Source organism: Lontra canadensis, unplaced genomic scaffold, assembly GCF_010015895.1.
Source record: "Lontra canadensis isolate GAN:19392208 unplaced genomic scaffold, GSC_riverotter_1.0 scaffold1, whole genome shotgun sequence".
NCBI lineage: Eukaryota > Metazoa > Chordata > Mammalia > Carnivora > Mustelidae > Lontra > Lontra canadensis.
In genome coordinates this window covers 113902095-113921126 of record NW_022630995.1, presented here as the reverse complement: position 1 = coordinate 113921126, position 19032 = coordinate 113902095, and the positions used below count along the sequence as shown (strand labels likewise).

Genomic DNA, 19032 nt, shown 5'->3' with positions numbered 1-19032 from the left:
CTTTATTCCATAAAGTATCTCACTGTTCTCATTCTCCTTTGGTGGCCTATGCACCTTTCTTTTCCCAAGTGAAGAAAAGAGGGAGAAAAAACAAAAAACGAAAAACAAGGCAACTCAGTGTGGCTACAACAGTTTCTATAAAATGCCTCTGTCCAAGTTTCCCTCCTATCAGGAACATAATTCTTAGCAAACAGGTCACTAACTCACTTAATTAACTCTCTTCTCTGTTCTTGGAGGCATTGCTATGTCAAACCTAAATTGGCTTAGTATTTAACAACCTGTACAAGCCCTTTGGGAAAACTGTTTTTAACAAAAATGGCTTCTTAAATAGCCTTTGGTCTCCTTAAAGGATTCTAATTACTGTATAAAATCCTAATACACCTATTAGCAATTGCATACATATGCAGATTTTCAACAGTGAGAGAGATAAATTTCTTACCTCATTCCCTAAGGGGCATTCTAATATTATTTTCCTTTGACCCATACTTGACCTATGAACACCTGATACACAGATATTTTACCCAAGGATCTCTCACTCCAGTACTTTGGCAAGACCTGTTTAGGATTGCTCTGTACTCTGTTAGGATCTGGAATACAGAGGAGAGTTATGCCTCTTTCCATTTTTCCTACTTACACAGTATTTTTGTTTGCTTGCTTGTTTGGTTTGGTCTCTAGTATTTACTCTTTGCCAGTCATTCCACTATAGTCAGGGTTGCAAATTCAAGGATGCCATGGTTTCTTTTCTCCAAAAAATTGCAGTCTAATGAGGAATAGAGGAGGAAAAAACAAAACCAAACTATAATTATAGCTAGACTTATAAGGATTACTATATATTTTTAAGAAAATACAAAAATGGGGTATCTTATTTAAACCAAGAGATTCCAGATTTCCCAGAGAGAAATGAGTATCTGAGCGGAATTTTTAAGAATAAGTCAGACTGTAGTGGTGTAGGGAAAGACCATCCTGAGCAGAAAGAAGGTTGACATTTGGAGGGGAGTATGATCTGTCTGAGGACAGGTAGGTAGTTTAGGACTGTTAGCTGTATGGCTTCCTTTAAGAGGCGGTGGTTGAAGCCAAGGGGGTAGACAGGTTCATTGAAGGCACTGGAAGAAGAAAAGAGAAGACATATATTAAATTTTAATAAAATAATTCAGAAACTTTTAGAATAAAAATTGTGGAAAAATTGGGGCCTTGTAGTATGCCAAAAATCTAAAGATGAAATCCATCAATCTCAGTTTAACAGTCTACCCATATTTGAACATAGCAGATGAGTCCAATGCAGATGGATACCTATTTATGAAAATAACTTGCTAAAAGTCTTGTTTACATGGTTTTCTCAGTACATGTAAAATTTTCTTTATGCAAATTTTTTATATACAACTCAGATTTTTAGGATCATGGGCATTAAGTATTACTAGATACAGCTAGGTAAAGAGCAGTGAAATGGCTCAATGCTCAAACAAAAACTAATCTATTTATTTGAATATATTATTACTTATATATAATAAATGATATAAAAATAATATGAAGCAAATCATAATCAAAATGGCCTTATCATTATGTGATAAATGTCACCTAGTATTAAAACTTAATTTTATACACACACATATTTTCATGGAGTTGATTTTTTTTTTTCTGGACTACTTCTCTGTGTTCACAAATTCTGACAGTAACTCATACTTACTTTCTTTCCACTTACACGGAAATAGGGACAGTTTAAAGACCTAAAACATTTATGGGGTCTTAGTACCCTTACGTTTTGTACACTAGAGCTCATATGAGATGTGATCTATCCTGTGTACTTTAAGAGAGTCAAAGCAATTTATCACAACCTTAGCACTCAGTTCAACCTGAGAAAAATTACCTGTCAAATGTAACTGTACTACTGAACAAGTTGATGCTGTGCATTGGACTAGAGAATGGTGTCCAGCTACCTAACAGATGCTCTGGGCATCATTCAAATTTTTAAAAATGCACATGATAGTCATTATGTTAACATTAGCATATTTGCTCTACAGAGCTTTCTGGACTGATTCCACAGAAGGACATTTAGAGGAAGGTGTGATGCAACAGATTTACTTTTCTGCTTTTATATATATATACATATATATTTTTTTCAGTATGAAAAACTAATCTCAAAGTAATTTAGCCATAGTGGAGCCATTCACAATTCCAGAAGAAGCAAAATGCAAAAATACAGAACAAATCTTTTGGTTCTCTCTTTCTTTCTTTCTCTCTCTCTCTCTCTTCCTTCCTTCCTTCCTTTCTTTTTTTTTTCTTTCTTCCCCCCTGTTGGAAGGCATCATAATATGATTGTATGTGAATTTTAAATTTGCCATTTCTTTGCTGATCTAAGTAATGCCATAGGTTTAAACAGTTAGTTCTTCTGCTTTGAAAATTATCTATGATCTCTCTCCTGCCTAGGAATCAGTTGATTTCCAGTTTTCTGATGCTGAACTAAACCAAATGATTGTCCTAACTTATTGAGCTCAAAAGGCTGCTAGTTGGTGAATGTCTCTATGGATAAGATTAACTACATTACTGTAAAAAATGTGCTTTTTATAAAGCTGTATGATATATTAGATCATTCATATACAGGTTTACTGTTCTTGGACACTCTATTGCACTTTCCCTTGGATCATTTGGCCAGGGAGAATCTTCCATGTCCTGAGGCAGATCTATGACGACACCCACATGAGTGAGCTTGGTAAAGGATCTCTTATCTTCAGTCTCTACTGGAGAAGACTACATCCCTGACTTACATATTGATTAAACCTCAAGAGACCTAAGCCATACTCAGCTGAGCAACACCCAGATTCCTGAGGTGACAGATATTTGTTCCATTTCATTTTTTACACAGCTACAGGTAATTAATAGAGCATTTAGTAAAGGTTTGCTACTAAATATGGGAGTGAAAAGTTAAAAACTGCATTTAAAAAAAGAGAAAAATTAAGGTGCATAAGGATTACCATTTTTAGACTGGGTCATGGGTCATTTCGATCAATATTTCAACAGTAGGATATATATCAAAGAATGCTTTACCAAACAGAGTCTTCAGTGTCTTACTATTAACCTCAAATATTAAAGGAAAACCTCAATTCAAGTTATATTCCTTATATTAACTATTATTTATGTGTACCCTTTAGTGTGCTGGATGGTTACCATACACCATAGCATCCACTGTCTTCCCTTTTTCTTTCTCTCATTCTCTCCTCCTCTACTGCCCCTCTCCTCCAAATCTCTTTCACTGGTGCCCGCTCTTCTCCTCTCCTACTCCATTGTTTCACTCTTTCTCTCTCACAAGCTTTTTCTTTTTCACACATGTATGTATTCAAAATGCATAGCCACATGCAATGACAAATAAATTGAGTTTTGACATAGTTGAACGAAATGTTTTGCTCAGTAGTTTACTAGAAGTCTGAATTAAGTCATCTGAATAATAATGCAAATGAAATCTACCACTTGAGTTAGGGTGATAGCAGTTTTGATGTTTTTCATCTGTTTCAAAAGAAAAAAAATGCTAGAGGCAAGAGTTTGCCTTTTTTAAAATCCAGAAGCTTATGATTATCCTGCAAATACAGAAATTATTTTTGTGGGACTACTTTTGCTATCATAAATATAGCAATGAAATTTTCAATGCATTATTGGTTATTCAACCTTTTATATAGCTATAATTTTTAAGTATTTATATGTTGCTAATTTTTACATAAATTATCCTAATTTACCCACATTGTTTTTTATCTTAGCTCTGGCTGCTTTAATTAAATACCACAAACTGCATGGGTTAAACCAACAGATACCTATATCTCACAGTTTTGGAGGCTAGGAAGTCCACAAGCAAGGTACCAGCAAATTTGGTTCCTTGTGAGAGTCTTTTCCTGGCTTGCAGATATCTCCTTCTCATTGTGTTCTCACAGGTCAGAGGGAGAGAGAGAGCTTAAGGGAGGGAGAGAGAGCCCTCTCTTGTGTGTGCCCAGGCAGTCTGTGTGTGTGGGGTGTGTGTCTCTGTGTGTGTGTGTTCATTTTTCTGGTGCTTCTTAGAAGGACAGTAATGTCATCATGAGGGCCCTAGCCTCATGACCTCATCTAACTAATTACCTCCCAACGGCTTCACCTCCAAATACCATCACATTTGTGGTTAAGGCTTCAACATATAAATGTGGAGGGAATACAACCATTCGGACCATAACATTCTTTTTTTTTTTTTAAGTTTATATTTATTTATTTGGTAGAGAGAGAGAGATTGCAGGTAGGCAGAGAGGCAGGCGGCGGGGTGGGGGTGGGGCTGGAAACAACCTCCCCACTGAGCAGAGAGCCCAATGTGGGACTCGATCCCAGGACCCTGAGATCATGACCTAAGCTGAAGGCAGAGGCTTAACCCACTGAGACACCCAGACGCCCCTGGACCATAACATTCTTATCTTTAAGGTAAAATCTCCAAATCATAATTAAGGTATGAGCTATTCTTCATTTCAAATGATATTTGTTTATAAAATATGTGTAAGACTATTATTTTGATTTATTAAATTTGTAATCCAAAAGGGGTTTTGTTTTGTTTTGTTCTTAAGATTTTATTTATTTATTTCAGGGAGATGGAGCATGCAAGGGAGAGAGTATGAGTGGGGGGGGGCGGGGGGGGGAGAAGCAGACTCCCCTCTAAGCAGGGAGCACAATGTGGGACTCTGTCCCAGAACCCTAGGATCATGACCTGAGCCAAAGGCAGACACTTAACTGACTAAACCACCCAGGCGCGTAATCCAAATGTTCAAAGAATTTAAAAATATTTTTATTATTTGTTATATATAATTGTTATTTTTCTTGGTAATGATTTGATAATCATATATTTTCCTTCAAATAACATTGAGTGAACAAATTTTTATGCAGAAATGGGTGTTTTTAAATGAAAATGCCTTTATTAACTCATTTATGTCATACACATTTATAGTTGGTAGAAATTAAAATATATTAATTGTTCATTCTGTTCTTTTCCTCCTAACTAGAGAGCATCAACACCTTTTTACTAAATAAAATGATTGTCTTTAGAAAATGTCCAGCAATAAGAACCAAAGAAGTAGAGAATAATTATTAATTCTTATTTAAATGTTTGGTAGAATTCACCTGTGAATCCATCTAGTTCCGGACTTTTATTTTTTTGTTGTTTTTTGATGACCAGTTCAATTCTACTACTAGTAATTGGTCTATTTAGATTTTCTATTTCTTTTTAATTCAGTTTTGGAAGATTGTATGTTTTTAGGAATTTATCTATTCTAGTTCTAGGTTGTCCAATTTATACATAAAATTTTTTGTAGTATTCTCTTATGATCCTTTATATTTCTGTGGTGTCAGTTGTTACTTCTCTCTTGTTTCTGATTTTATTTGGGTGCTTTTTCCTTCTCTCTCTCTCTCTTTTTTTTTCCTGATGAATCTGGCTAAGGGTTTATCAATTTTGTTTATCTCTTCAAAGAACCAGCTCTTGGTATCATTGATTTTTTTTCTATTGATTTTTAGTCTCTATCTCATTTATTTCAGCTCAGATCTTTATTATTTCCTTCCTTCTACTCACCTTGGGCTTTGTTTGTTCTTTTCTAGTTCCTTTAGGTCTAAGGTTAAAATGTTTATTTGAGCTTTTTCTTGTTTCTTGAGGTAGGCCTGTATCACTATATATCTACCTCTTAGAACTGCTTTCTTTGTTCCCAAAGAATTTGGGTGGTTGTGTTTTCATTTTCATTTTCTCCATGTTCTTTTGTTTTTATTTCTTCTTTGATTGCTCTGTTGACCCATTGATTTTTTTTTTTTTTGGCATCATGTTGTTTAGCCTCCACATATTAGTGCTTTTTCCTGTTTTTTTTTTCCTTGTAATTTATGTTTAGTTTCATACCATTGTGATTATGCTATTAGTCTTGTTGGATTGATCCCTTTATCATTATGTAATGCCCTCCTTTGTCTGCTATTATTTATCCAAAGAAACAAAGACACTAATTTGAAAAGATATATGAACCCCTATGTTTATTGTAGCATCATCTACAGTAGCCAAGATATGAAAGCAACTTAAGTATCTATTGATCGACAATTGGATAAAGAAGATGTGAGAGATACATAAGGCCATATATATATATATATATATAGGATATATATGGATATATTGGATATATATATATATATAAAATATTGGCTATATTCACTACGTATATTCCAATATGTGCATGTGTGTGTGTGTGTGTGTGTGTGTATATATATATATATATATATATATATATATATATAAAATAGAATGTTATGTAGTCATAAACAAGGATAAGACTTTGCCATTTGTGATAGTATGGATGGACTTAGAGTGTATTATGCTAAGTGACATAAGACAGACTAAGAAAGATCAATACCATATGATTTCACTCATATGTTGAATTAAAAAACAAATAATCAGACCATGAATACAGAAAACTAATAGTTGTCAAAGGGGAGGGAGGTGGGGAGACAGGTAATATGATTAAACAGTCATGGGACACACAGCTTTCCAGTTATGGAATGAATAAGTTACTGGAATAAAAGGCACAGCATAAGGACTCTAGTCAGTGATATTATAATAGTGTTGTAGGTAATAGATGGTACCTACACTTGTGGTAAGCATAGAATAATGTATAAACTCGGGAAATCACTGTGTTACACAGCTGAAACTGATGTAACATTGTGTGCCAACTATACCCCCCCCCAAAAAAAAACCAAAAAAAGGAAAGAAAAGGAAACAAAGAAGTAGAATAAAATTGCCATTTTCATAAAATTTAGGTGCTATTTTAAATGTGGAACTTCCAAATCTGCTGTGTTGGGCCATAATGGATGTGGTGGTTTAATTTAAGTTTTTCAATTTTGTGTCAATTTTACAGATCCTGATATTGGTATGGGATTGAATTTCCCTTGGAACCTCAGCAGATAATACTTGTTTTTCTTTTTATACACAGCTTTGTTTGATGTATCCTCTGGTTTCCTGTTTCTACATTGTTATAACTTGAATTGGTATCATGAAGTGATTCTTAGGTGTCATTACCACAGGCAGCTGACCGGAGCTAAAACATATAATCAGTATAAATTTTGCCTATATGGACCCCCAAGTTTTGATATTTGTCTAAATCCCAGGTGCAGTCAGACTAAGACAAAAAAATTAAAATTTTCTGCTCATAAGCGGTAGTGTTACATTGTTTTTTCACTCAGAACATTTGGTCTCAAAACAAAAATGTTGATAACATTTTTGTAATTAAAAAAAAAGAAAATTATCTTCAGAAAGTGTATAACATATAATTAAAATACTAAATTACAAATACATTCCATTACCTCTTAGAGATTTTCCTAGCCTTATTTTTCAAAGATGTTGTTTTAGGGAGAAAATGAGGATTATTATTAGAGTTTTGTTTTCAAATCAATATATTTATTAAAGTTCACAGTGGTTTCATAAAAATGTGAGAGAAAAAATGTGAGAGTAAACATATAGCAAACTTCATTTTAATTATTATTCATTATTAAAATTAAGACCGGTTTTTAATGAGCAATGGATGACTCGCCAGATACTTGTTTATTATTTATTGATGACTCTTATGTATGCTAAAAAGCAAAATTTCTCACATAAAATGACAGATATAACCTAGACTCACTACTGGAACAAAATGAATATATTTCACTGTCTTTGGAAAATTGAGAAGGAAGTGTGTGTGTGTGTGTGTGTGTGTGTGTGTATGGCAGATCAATCAATCAATCACCAGACTGCTTTTTTTTACTTAAAAATGTTTCTATGCTTAGGTTTAAGTTATTGTAGTTTTCAAACCTTTGAGTTGTGGTGTAGCAGATAAAATGAAGCCTCAAATCATTCTCTAATCTCAAGAACATCCTGGCAGAATTACTGAGACTTGTCTGTTAAAATTGATTTCCTTTTAAAGAGAAGTAGGCTTTTCTTATTGTGTTAAAAAATGATTTTATCTATTAAGTGTCTTTTCTTGTGAAGGTCCTTTCCCTTTATGACCCAAAAAGAAAAATGTTCTTTTTCCTCCTGAGTTTTTATATTCACTATACCCACTAATCAGTAATCTGTATTGCAAACAAAATGGAATATAATCCAAAAAGAGTAATCTTTTTTTAAGTGAATACAGAACAGCCATCATTTCTAATACCAGTCATCTTAATTTGCAGCATATGTGTTGTTTAATTTTATGATGCTTTTTGATTTTAGTAAAAGCAATAGATGGCAGACTTGTACGCTGAATCTGTCATAGAATAGGGAATCAGGATATTTACACTGTAATTTTGAGAACTACTGGTAAACCATAGGCAAGCAACTTTTTTTAGGAGACTAAAAGTACTTGTTGAGATTTAGCTCTGAGGTGTATGTGATATCTGATATTATTAGTGATGATGGTTAGGTTTGCTTATTGTTTTAACAAGACTACTCAGGAAGAGAAGGATACAGATAAATGCCTTTCCACCTATTAACAATGTTTTTAAAGTTAGACTTTATCTGACATAGATAATATCTATATTGAATGGAAAGGGAGTTCTGATAATTTCTGCATTCATTGCTAATTGATAGTTGATTGAACTATAATGCTTTGTAATTAGAATATTTCCAGTTAAAAAATATATATATGGTAGAAGAGGGGCCAGAATTGCAGTTACCTGCATAAAATTATGATAACATCTTTTCTATAACAGCAGAAGATATATTAGAATGTTTTGAGTATATAGCTCACATATTTTCAGGAATAATTCTAAATATTGGAAGAATGTACTCATAAAAGTAATGGTTAGATTGGGTAGTCAGAAACATGCTCTCAATATATGTGAAAAAGGATATAATGCTCATTTCTTGATCAGTGAAATGAGAATTGTGCTGCCTAAACACTACTTAACAAGGTATGGCAAAATAAAATTGGTAAGTTAGGAATGGTATTTGTGTCTTAGGACTGAGACAGAGATGCATAGAATTTCCTTTATTTTCAACTCAAGTTTTGAGGTGTAACTTCTAATACTTACATAAGGCCAAAATATTAAATATGAAATGTTTATAAGCTTAATTTGGAATGTAGGTTGAAATCATTAAGAACATTCAAAAAATACTTTTATAAGTATGAACTTACAAAATAACTCAGTCAGTTCCTATGGAATATGTTAACAATTTTTCATTTACCTCTATTCTGAAATGTTTTATAATTGAATTTGGTTCTTTCAGATTGTGACTTGCTTTTTTTTTATTTGATCAAAGCCATAGGTGTATTATTTCTTGAGGTGGTGATGGTTAAGAAGATATGGTCCATAGATACAATGGAATATTATGCTTCCATCAGAAAGGATGTATAATCAACTTTTGTATCAACATGGACGGGACTGGAGGAGATTAAGCTGAGTGAAATAAGTCAAGCATAGAGAGTCAATTATCATAACATTTCATTTCCTTGTGGAGCATAAGGAACAACATGGAGGACATTAGGAGAAGGAAAGGAAAAGTGAATTGGGGGAAGTCGGAAAGGGAGACAAAGCACCAGAGGCTGTGGACTCTGAGAAACAAACTGAGGGTTTGGAGGGGAGAAGGGTGGGGGGAATGGGTGAGCCTGGTGGTGGGTATTAAGGAGGGCACATAGTGCATGCAGCACTGGGTGTGGTGCATAAACAATGAATGTTGGAACACTGAAAAAATTAAATTAAATTTTAAAAAGAAATACCATTTGAAGGATTACTTTTTTAAAAGATCTGATTACTAATATTTTCTAATAACATATGAATCACAGAAAATTTGTATTGAGATTTATTAGATGAACCTGAGATACTTAAGTCTTTTTCCATAATTATGAATCTTGCACCCTGTATGCCATAACAGTATTTTGAAATACTGTACTTTGCATTATGCTTCACAAAAATAGTTGATCTGATAAATTCCTTTTTGCTGGATGCTGTCATGTCCGTCTTTTTAATACCCTCCTTGTTCATTATAAGTGCCATTAGCCATACTGCCTAATGAAAGGTACTTCATATCAAGTCTGATTACTGCTCTAATGTTTTCCAGGCGTGCTTGGTGATGAGCCTGGCATATGAAACAATTTCCTACAGTAATAAAACTAATTAAAGTAGGCAGTCATCCACATACCACTTTCTAATGAATTATAATAAGCTCATTAATCTCAACCACTCTTATTCCAAAAAGTCCATTGATAGGACCTGTATGTAAGAGTAAAATTCCTCACCCTTATATATGTACAACTATTACAGAATCAAAGAGGACTTTGTGAATTTAAGTTTTAAAAATTACGAATTGCTGATCAATGCTTTAAATGAAGTGTATAACTTCTAAACTCTGCCCAGATTACTTATTGACATGATCCTTTTCTGTTTGAGTTCTTCTATAATTGATTTAACAAAAGAAAAATGATTCATTGTATAATAATAACTCTTCAGCACCTTGAAGACTAGAATTGAATGAACCAACTCCGTATTTTTATTTAGAGATCATATGAGAACGATGAATTGAGTACTTGAGATCAAGTGAAAAACACAGCCTGTTTCCTCTCCAGAGAGAGCTAGAGTATCTGCTCAAAATGTCAAAATATTATAATAATTATTTTTGGTTAACATTACTTCAAATTTGTGAGTGTGCAATGAAACAACATAAAAATTACTATTCCATTCTGTTATAAATAGTTTGGTAATGTAGACTATTGTTCTGGAGATAATTTTACTGTCAAGGACATAAGGCTGTTAAATGTGAGAAACATTGGAGAATGTTTCTCCAATTTCAGAACGACAAATGTGAATAGTAAGGAAATACATTTTTCAGAATAGTAGGGTTTATTCTATCTTCATTATAATTTGATGTTTTAAAAATGTAGCAGTTTCCATCTTGAGGCTCACTACTACTATGACACACATGTGAATTTCTCCCTAAAGAAGGTAATTAAAAATATGTACATCTTAAAACTGATACAGAATGTTTATAGTGGGTTAATTGCAAATAGGCACATTTTAATTTATGAAATTAACATTTAACATTGTTGTTTTCATTTATGAATTTTAAATATCATGAATTTTTATGAGAAAATGACTTTGGATATTCTGTGCAGAGATTTTCTTTTATAAAGTCTGACCTTTGTGGGTAGAGGTGTAGCGATACTGTCCCTGAGTAAACTGTCTCCCAGTCTGGCATCAGCTATAACTGTGGTGGCCAGTTGCCACTATATGTGATGATGAGTTGGTTCCATGCTTGAACAACAATCAGGAGAAGGACTTTTGGTACATATTCCTCCATTATCTAGCTGTATGGTCTTGAGAAAGTAATTTACACATCATCTAGTTAAGTATATTCATGTATAAGGTATGAAGAGCCCGCTAGAGAAGTGCATTCCGAAGTGTCAAAAGTGCCACTGATAGTAAATGCGGTGTTTCAAATAATTTTTAAAAGACTTTATTTACTTATTTTAGAGAGAGAGAAAGAGTGAAAGCCCACGAGCCAGGGGGATGGGCAGAGGGGGAGAGAGAGGGAAAGAATCCCAAAAGACCCCACACTGAGGGCGGAGATCCTGGGGCTCGGTTTCAGCACACTGAGATCAGTGTGAGCCAAAGTCAGGAATCAGTCACGCGACTGACTGAGCTGCCTAGGTGCTCCTCAAGTAATTTAATATAATAATTTAAAATACTGTATGAAGTGAAACAGTTTCCCCTTCTAATTTCAGTTCAGTTCTGAAATCAAGAAGTTGGTTTTCTGCTCTGTGTCCTTAGGAGTTTTCTAGCACTCATGTTTTTGACAGAACTGGTGGATCTCTTAGTAGTTTCTAAGACGCAAGAAATATGCCGCTGAACAGAAGAATGCAGCATGTCAGTCTTACTAAGAGAAGTGGATTTCTTGAAAGTTGTCTCAAAGATAATAGAAAATTAAATGAGAATGTTAGGAAAATTTTGAGAGCTCCAGTTGACCTTGTTTTTTTTTTTAAACATTTTTTAATTTATTTTCAGCGTAACAGTATTCATTGTTTTTGTACCACACCCAGTGCTCCATGCAATCCTTGCCCTCTCTAATACCCACCACCTGGATCCCCCAACCTCCCACACCCCCACCTCTTCAAACCCTTCAGATTGTTTTTCAGTTGACCTTGTTTTAAACAGAAACCCATTTGAAAAAGACTTGCTCCGGTTAGTAGATCTAATTAATAATACCTGTTAAGAGCTAGCTGTACCTTAAATAAACTTTGGTAATATGCTTTAATGTTAATAGGAAACATGACTCATCATCATAACAGCCAACACTTATGAAATGCTTAATACTAATATTTATTGAGTGATTTGAAGTCAGACAGTCCTCCTAAATGATTTACATGTACTAACACATATTAGTCTTCATCACTCATTTTAATGTTTACAACAACCATATAAATTAAGCAGCAATATTCTTCTAATTTTTTGTGTGAGGAAACTGAAGTACTCAGATACTAAGGGATCTCAGAAATGTCAAAAACTGCCAGGTTGGTGAAAACATGGAGGTTTGGGAAGAGTGGCCTTGCCCTGTGCATCCTTTCCATCTGGCTGTTCCTGAATTAGAGGCTTTTATAATAAACTGGTAGTCTAGTTTGCACAATTTTTCCTGTGTCCCTTGTTTGATGAGAATTGCAAAGACAGAGAGATGAATGCAGTTGATTCAAAACATGAGAAGACCGTGATGAATGATGCCTGGAGAATCTTTCATTTGGAAAAGCTACAGGGAATCCCTTCAGCAAATTTGGGACAGGTAACCAATATATTTTAGAGATGAAACCAAACCAAGAAGACATTGATGTAAGGCAAGAACTTACTGAAATTGTACTCTACTTATTATTCCTCCAACTTATGGCTATCTGTGTGAATCTTTAGATGACTTGACTAATTTGGTGGTAAAGTTACTTCCTGAAGTTGAGAACAAAAATGTACCATTGCCAGAGTTTCCTGAACACCCTTTCCAAGAAGAACATCTTAAACAACTTTAAAAAATAGTACCCAGTAAGGATTTTAGGAATCTTTTTCTGACATTTCCCATACCTGACCTTCAGGTCAAATCTTAGTCATCTCATTGGGCATGAAGGTCCTGGAAGTCTGTTATCAGATCTTAAAGGGCTGGGTAAATACTCTTATTGGTGGGCAGAAGGAAAGAGCCTCCTGGTTTTATGTTTTGTTTTGTTTAATTTTATCATTAATGTGGACTTGACTGAGGAAGAATTATTACATGTTGAAGATACAATTTTGCACATGGTTCAGTTATGTGCAGAAGGACCTCAAGAGTGGGTTTTCCAAGAGTGCAAAGTCTTGAATGCTGTCCTTTTTTTTTTAATTTAAATATAGAGACCATAAGCTAGATTGCAGGAATATTGCATTCTTATCACCTAGAGGAAATGCTCACAGCTGAATATTTACTGGAAGAATTTAGATCTGCCTTAAAATAGATGGATCTGTATAAACTCAGACCAGAAAATGTGTGGGTTGCAATAGTTTCCAAGTCTTGAGGGAAAAACTGATCATGCAGAAAAGTGGTATAGAACCCAGTACAAGCAAGAAGCTGTACCAGATAAAGTCATTAAGAAGTGGCAAAATGCTGACCTGAATGAGAAATTTAAACTTGCAATTAGGAATGAATTTATTCCTACAAATTTTGAGATTTTTATCATTAGAAAAGGAAATGGCACCATATACTTCTCTGATTAAGGATGCAGCTATAAGCAAACTCTGGCTCAAACAAGATGGTATGTTTTTCATGCTGGAAGCTTGTCTCAACTTTCGATTTTTTCAGCCCATTTGCTTATGCGGACCCCTTGTACTATAACATGGCCTATTGGTACCTTGAGTTCCTCAGATCCTCAAAGACTCAGTGAATATGCATATGTAGCAGAGCTAACAGTCTTGAGCTCTGACCTCCAAAATACCATCTCTGGGATGTGTCTCTCCGTGAAAGGTTACAGTGATGATGACAAGCAGCCAGTTTTGCTAAAGAAAATTATTGAAAAAACGGCTACCTTTGAGATTGATGTAAAAAGATTTGAAATTATCAAGGAGGCATATATGTGCTCCCCTAACAATTTCCAAGCTGAGCAGCTCACCACCACACCTTGCTGATGACTGAAGTGGCCTGGACTAAAGATGAATTAAAAGCAGCTCTGGGTGATGTCACCTTTAAGGTCTTCATATCTCAGCTCCTGCCATGGCTGCACACTGGAGCCCTTCTCCATGGAAACATGACAAAGCAAGCTGCACTAGGAATTATGCAGATGGTTGAAGACATCATTATTGAACATACTCCTATGAACCTTTTCCTTCCAAGTCAGCTGGTTCTGTGTGGAGAAGTTCAGCTCCCTGACAGAGGATGGTTTGTTTATCAGCAGAGGAATGAAGTTCACAATAACTGCAGCGTTGAGATATACGACCAGACAGACATGCAGAGCATCTCAGAGAATATATTTCTAGACCTCTTCTATTAGATCAGGTGTGAGCCTTGCTTCTTCAACAACATGTGCACCAGGGAGCAGCTAGGCTTATCGTTGTCTGTGGGCCATGTGAAACCATTGGCATGCAGGGCTTGCAATTCATCACCCAGTCAGAAAAGCCACCTCACTACCTAGAATAGAAACTAGAGTGGAAGCTTTCTTATTAGCCATGGAGAAGTCCAAAGAGGACATGACAGAAGAGGCTTTTCAAAAACACAATCAGTCATTAGCAATTCATTGACTAGACAAACCAAAGAAACTATCTGCAGAGTGTGCTAAATATTGGGGGAAATCATCTTCCAGCAATATAATCTTGACAGAGATAATACAGGAGTAATTTAAACACACCTGCTAGGGATGATATCATCGAATTCTACAAGGAAATGTTGGCAATAGATGCCCCAAGGAGACATAAGGTATCCATCCATGTTCTTGCCAGGGAAATGGATTCTTATCATGTGGTTGGAGAGTTCCCATATCAAAGTGATATAAATTTGTCACAAGCACCAGCCTTAGCACAACCTGAAGTGATTCAGAACATGACCAGTTTCAAGCATGGTTTTCCACTGTTTCCCCTTGTGAAACCACATACTAACTTCATGACTGCAAAACGCTGATGATTCCTCAAGGAAAGTGCAAGTGGAAGCATCCCTGAGTCTTCCAGGGGCTAGGAAAACAGTTTTGGCCACTTAAATAGTTTCTGATTCATTATTAGAGAGACACACAGGAAAGAAAGAAAAAAAGAAATTGTCAAATGTCATTATGTAGAAATTTTAAAAATCCGAGTAATTAAATTACAAAAAAAAGAAAGGTCAGACACCTAGTAAATGGTAAAGTTTTTTTTTTTAATTTTGTACTTCATGTATTTCTATTTCTTTATTTTCTTCCTCATGTCACACCCAGTAAGCCTTAGTTAACTTAGTCCTTTCAGTTCTCAATTGGAAGCTTATTTCTTTGAACACTATATTCCCAGTGACTGGCACATAGTAGGCACTTAAAAAGTATTTGTTGAAAAATGTGTGAATGGATTAATTTATCAGTAAATCTCTTCCATAGTAGACAACTTAAAAAGTGTCTCTACACATAACCTGTTGGACTCAAGGACCTCACTCCTATTACTTCCTACTCCCTCCCTTACTGAGTTTTCTCCTGATTATTTGTCACTATATCTATTATTCATCTTGGGTAATTTGGAACCAGGAGAGTTGCTCTTATATCAGAATGTACAGCTCTGGGGGCGCCTGGGTGGTTCGGTCGGTTAAGCCTCTGCCTTCAGCTCAGGTCATGTTCCAGGGGTCCTGGGATAGAACCCTGTGTCAGGCTTCCTGCTCAGCGGGGAGCCTGCTTCTCCCTCTCCCTCTGCTGCTCCCTCTGCCAAATAAATACATTTAAAAAGAAAAAAAGCTTGTATAGGTTCAAATGAAAACTGCATTACTTATCTTTGTCCACAACTTAAGTGTGTGACATTGAAAGATATATTTAAGCCTCTCTGAGTTTCAGTTTTCTTATCTGTTCAACAGAGATATTAATATCTACTCATCAGAATTATTGTAATTCTAACTAAATTAAATGTATTTGAAACACCTAGGAAAGGTTGGCATATTGTAGATGTTTTATAGCATCATATTGAAATATCAAGACATTGGAGCCAAACAGACCTAATACTATTACAGGGTAGTTCTGGAAGATTGAGTCCATTGTTTACACATTTAAAGCATTAATTGTTTGATGGTTAATCTCAACATATAAGTTCCTAACCCTGAATTATCTTAAGGGTTAAATGAGACAATGTTGCCAGAGTGCCTGGCGTACAATTAAAACAAAATGAGTATTAGCTGCTTCTTTTAGTAATAATTCTCCTTTCCTTTAAATGTTTTCTTATTCTGTTGGTTTAATATCTTGGGGGGAAAAAAAGGAAGACAATACACTGTCTGATGATTGAATGCATTTATTAGACTATTTTCATATAGTTTTCTCTAAAGTATAAGTGTCGATTTTTGCCTAATAACAGTATAACTCAAAATTATATTATCTTGAACACTATTCTGCTTAAAGTTACTATTGTAGGAAGTAGAAAATTCAGGTCTAACAAAAGTTAATTTGTTGAGTCTGTATTTTACAGACCACTGGCAATTGGATGACTATGATAGGGAGAAGATTTATATTGTATTTCTGTATTCATAAGTTCCTGAATAGAAAGAAACACAATTCAAGCATTTGAAAAATACACTGGAGAAGATTAGTTTGAAAGTAGGATGTGCATGAGTGCATGGATGTATGTATCTCTTGTTGGATGATTGTAAGTAAGCCTTGCTGTAAAAATATCTAAGAAGCAGAATTTATTGTAATCGAGTTCTCCATTAAAGGACAGCATATTATTAGAAATACTTTCTTATAGAAAAAACAAACCAAACCAACACACAAATTAAAAAAAAAAACAATTATTTTATTTACAAAACCAACACCCCAGAGATTATGTATTGTTTCCAATATTCTGCCTTAAGTTTGGGGAGGGAATACTCTTCTGCAAAGAAACCAGTGAACTTCATGTGGGATACCACATATAAGCTAGAGGGACCCCTGCATTGCTCAAGATTCCAGGTCCTTTAGAGCTGGGGTTAGGAGTTCTTGGTTGACTTTTGAAAACTCTTTATTAAACCACTGTGAATTAATTTACAATTATGTATATTTAAATCAAATGAAATAATACCTGGTAAAAGCTATTTCAGACTGTAGTTGAGCATTTTCTTAGAAGACTTGGGACAAAATTTGTAATTCAGGTCCACTACCAGGAACTCAGAAATGCTATTATCTCTTCCCTCTAGCATTGTAATAACCTCCTAATTGGCATCCTCACTTCCCCCTCTTACAACTTTATCCTCTACCCCTTTGTCCCCATTCTTCCAGCTTTATGCAGATATGTCATATCCCTACTAAAACCCCTTGTCCTTGAAATAAAATCTAAAAACCTTCATTCCCCTTGTTTTTAATACAAATTCTAAGAAGCATGCATGATATGGCTGATTTTACAGCATAGTCAAGTGTCATTCTGTACTTCTGTGTTTCATACTTCATCTATACTAGGTATCTTTTATTTCGTTGAACTTTCTGTGCTACCTTTTATCTTAGTCAAGGTGTACTTTATTTTTCTTTTCCCACAGCAAAATTATGATCATCTCTCCCAGATCTCAGTTTAAACATTACTTAATCAGAAATGACTGGAGTGGGTTTCTCTAGAACCTAGTAATTCTCTTCCATAACATCATCATACCTTAGAATTCTGTTTTTTGCACTAAAGAGTATAAGCTTTCTTTTTCCATCTTGTTTGCTGCTATATTCTTAAACCCTTGTCAGATGGCTAACATTTAATATTCATTTATTTCTAAATACCCTACCGAATGAAAGATATTGAAAGTAATGAGTTTTAAGAGTGCACACTAATGCCAGACTTTCCCTATAGGTTATGTGTATAGTTTTACAATGTCACATTCTTACTTCACTGATCTTCTCCCCATGCAGACAGTTTTCCTTGATATAGAACCTGCCAGCTTAAAAAAAAAAAAAAAGAAAAGGAAAGAAAAAAAAAAAAAAGGCCTGATGACTTCCTTGAAGCTTGGGGGCTTGGTTGTGTAGCCCAATCTTGGCCAGTGGACCAGAGGAAAAAGTGTGCCTTTGATGAAAATAATACTTGTGAAAGGAAGAACTGTAGTTCTCATTATTAAATCCAGTTGATTGAGAGCATGCTTTTTGGATTTGTGTTTCCCTGCATACAACTACAAAGGGTCAAACCCAAGAACTAATGCCTACCCTTTGAGTATGAGTGAAACTAAAATAGAAATATCATGGTCTTTGATTATGTTTTTATGCTGCTGAATTAAGTGAGTCTGGAACCACCTATCCCTGATAATCTTGTTTATGAGGTAATAAATACCTTTTCTGTTTAAGCTACTTCTATTTTTTTAATATTATTTAATTTTACTTTTTTGTGTGTGTTCCAAAATGCATTGTTTATGCACCTCACCCAGTGCTTCATGCAATACATGTTCTCTTAATACCCACCAGCAGGCTCACCCAAACCCCCACACTCCTTCCCTCCAAAACCCTCAGTTTGTTTCTCAGAGTCCACAGACTCTGATGGTTTGTCTCACCCTCCGATTTCCCCAACTCCCTTCTCCTCTCCATCTCCCCATGCCCTCTGTGTTATTCCTTATGCTCCACAAATAAGCGAAACCATATAATTGACTCTCTGTGCTTGACTTATTTCACTCAGCATAATCTCCTCCAGTCCCATCCATGTTGATACAACAGTTGAAGCTACTTTTAGATGGCTATCTTTTCTTATTCTCAAAAGCACCTTAACTGATAAAGATGCCTTCAGGACTTGACTTTCCCTGAGTCCCTCTTATGTAGTTAATCATTGTCACCTGTTGGGGTTGGGAAGCCTACCTTGTCTACTACTCTGTAAGCAAGACTAATGATCAGGAAGGTTCCTCCCCCAGGAATACTCCCTTTTTACCATTAATATACTTTGTAAAGATAACCTTAAATCACTGAAGTA

The 19032-nt window shown here is 35.0% G+C and overlaps 1 protein-coding gene and 1 pseudogene across 3 annotated transcripts in view; both read left to right on the top strand.

Moving 5' to 3' along the window:
• Positions 1-19032, top strand: part of CCSER1 (coiled-coil serine rich protein 1) — a 728492-nt gene that overhangs the window by 587005 nt on the left and 122455 nt on the right. The gene's annotated exons all lie outside the window — the stretch shown is intronic.
• Positions 12683-15091, top strand: LOC116871406 (annotated as a pseudogene).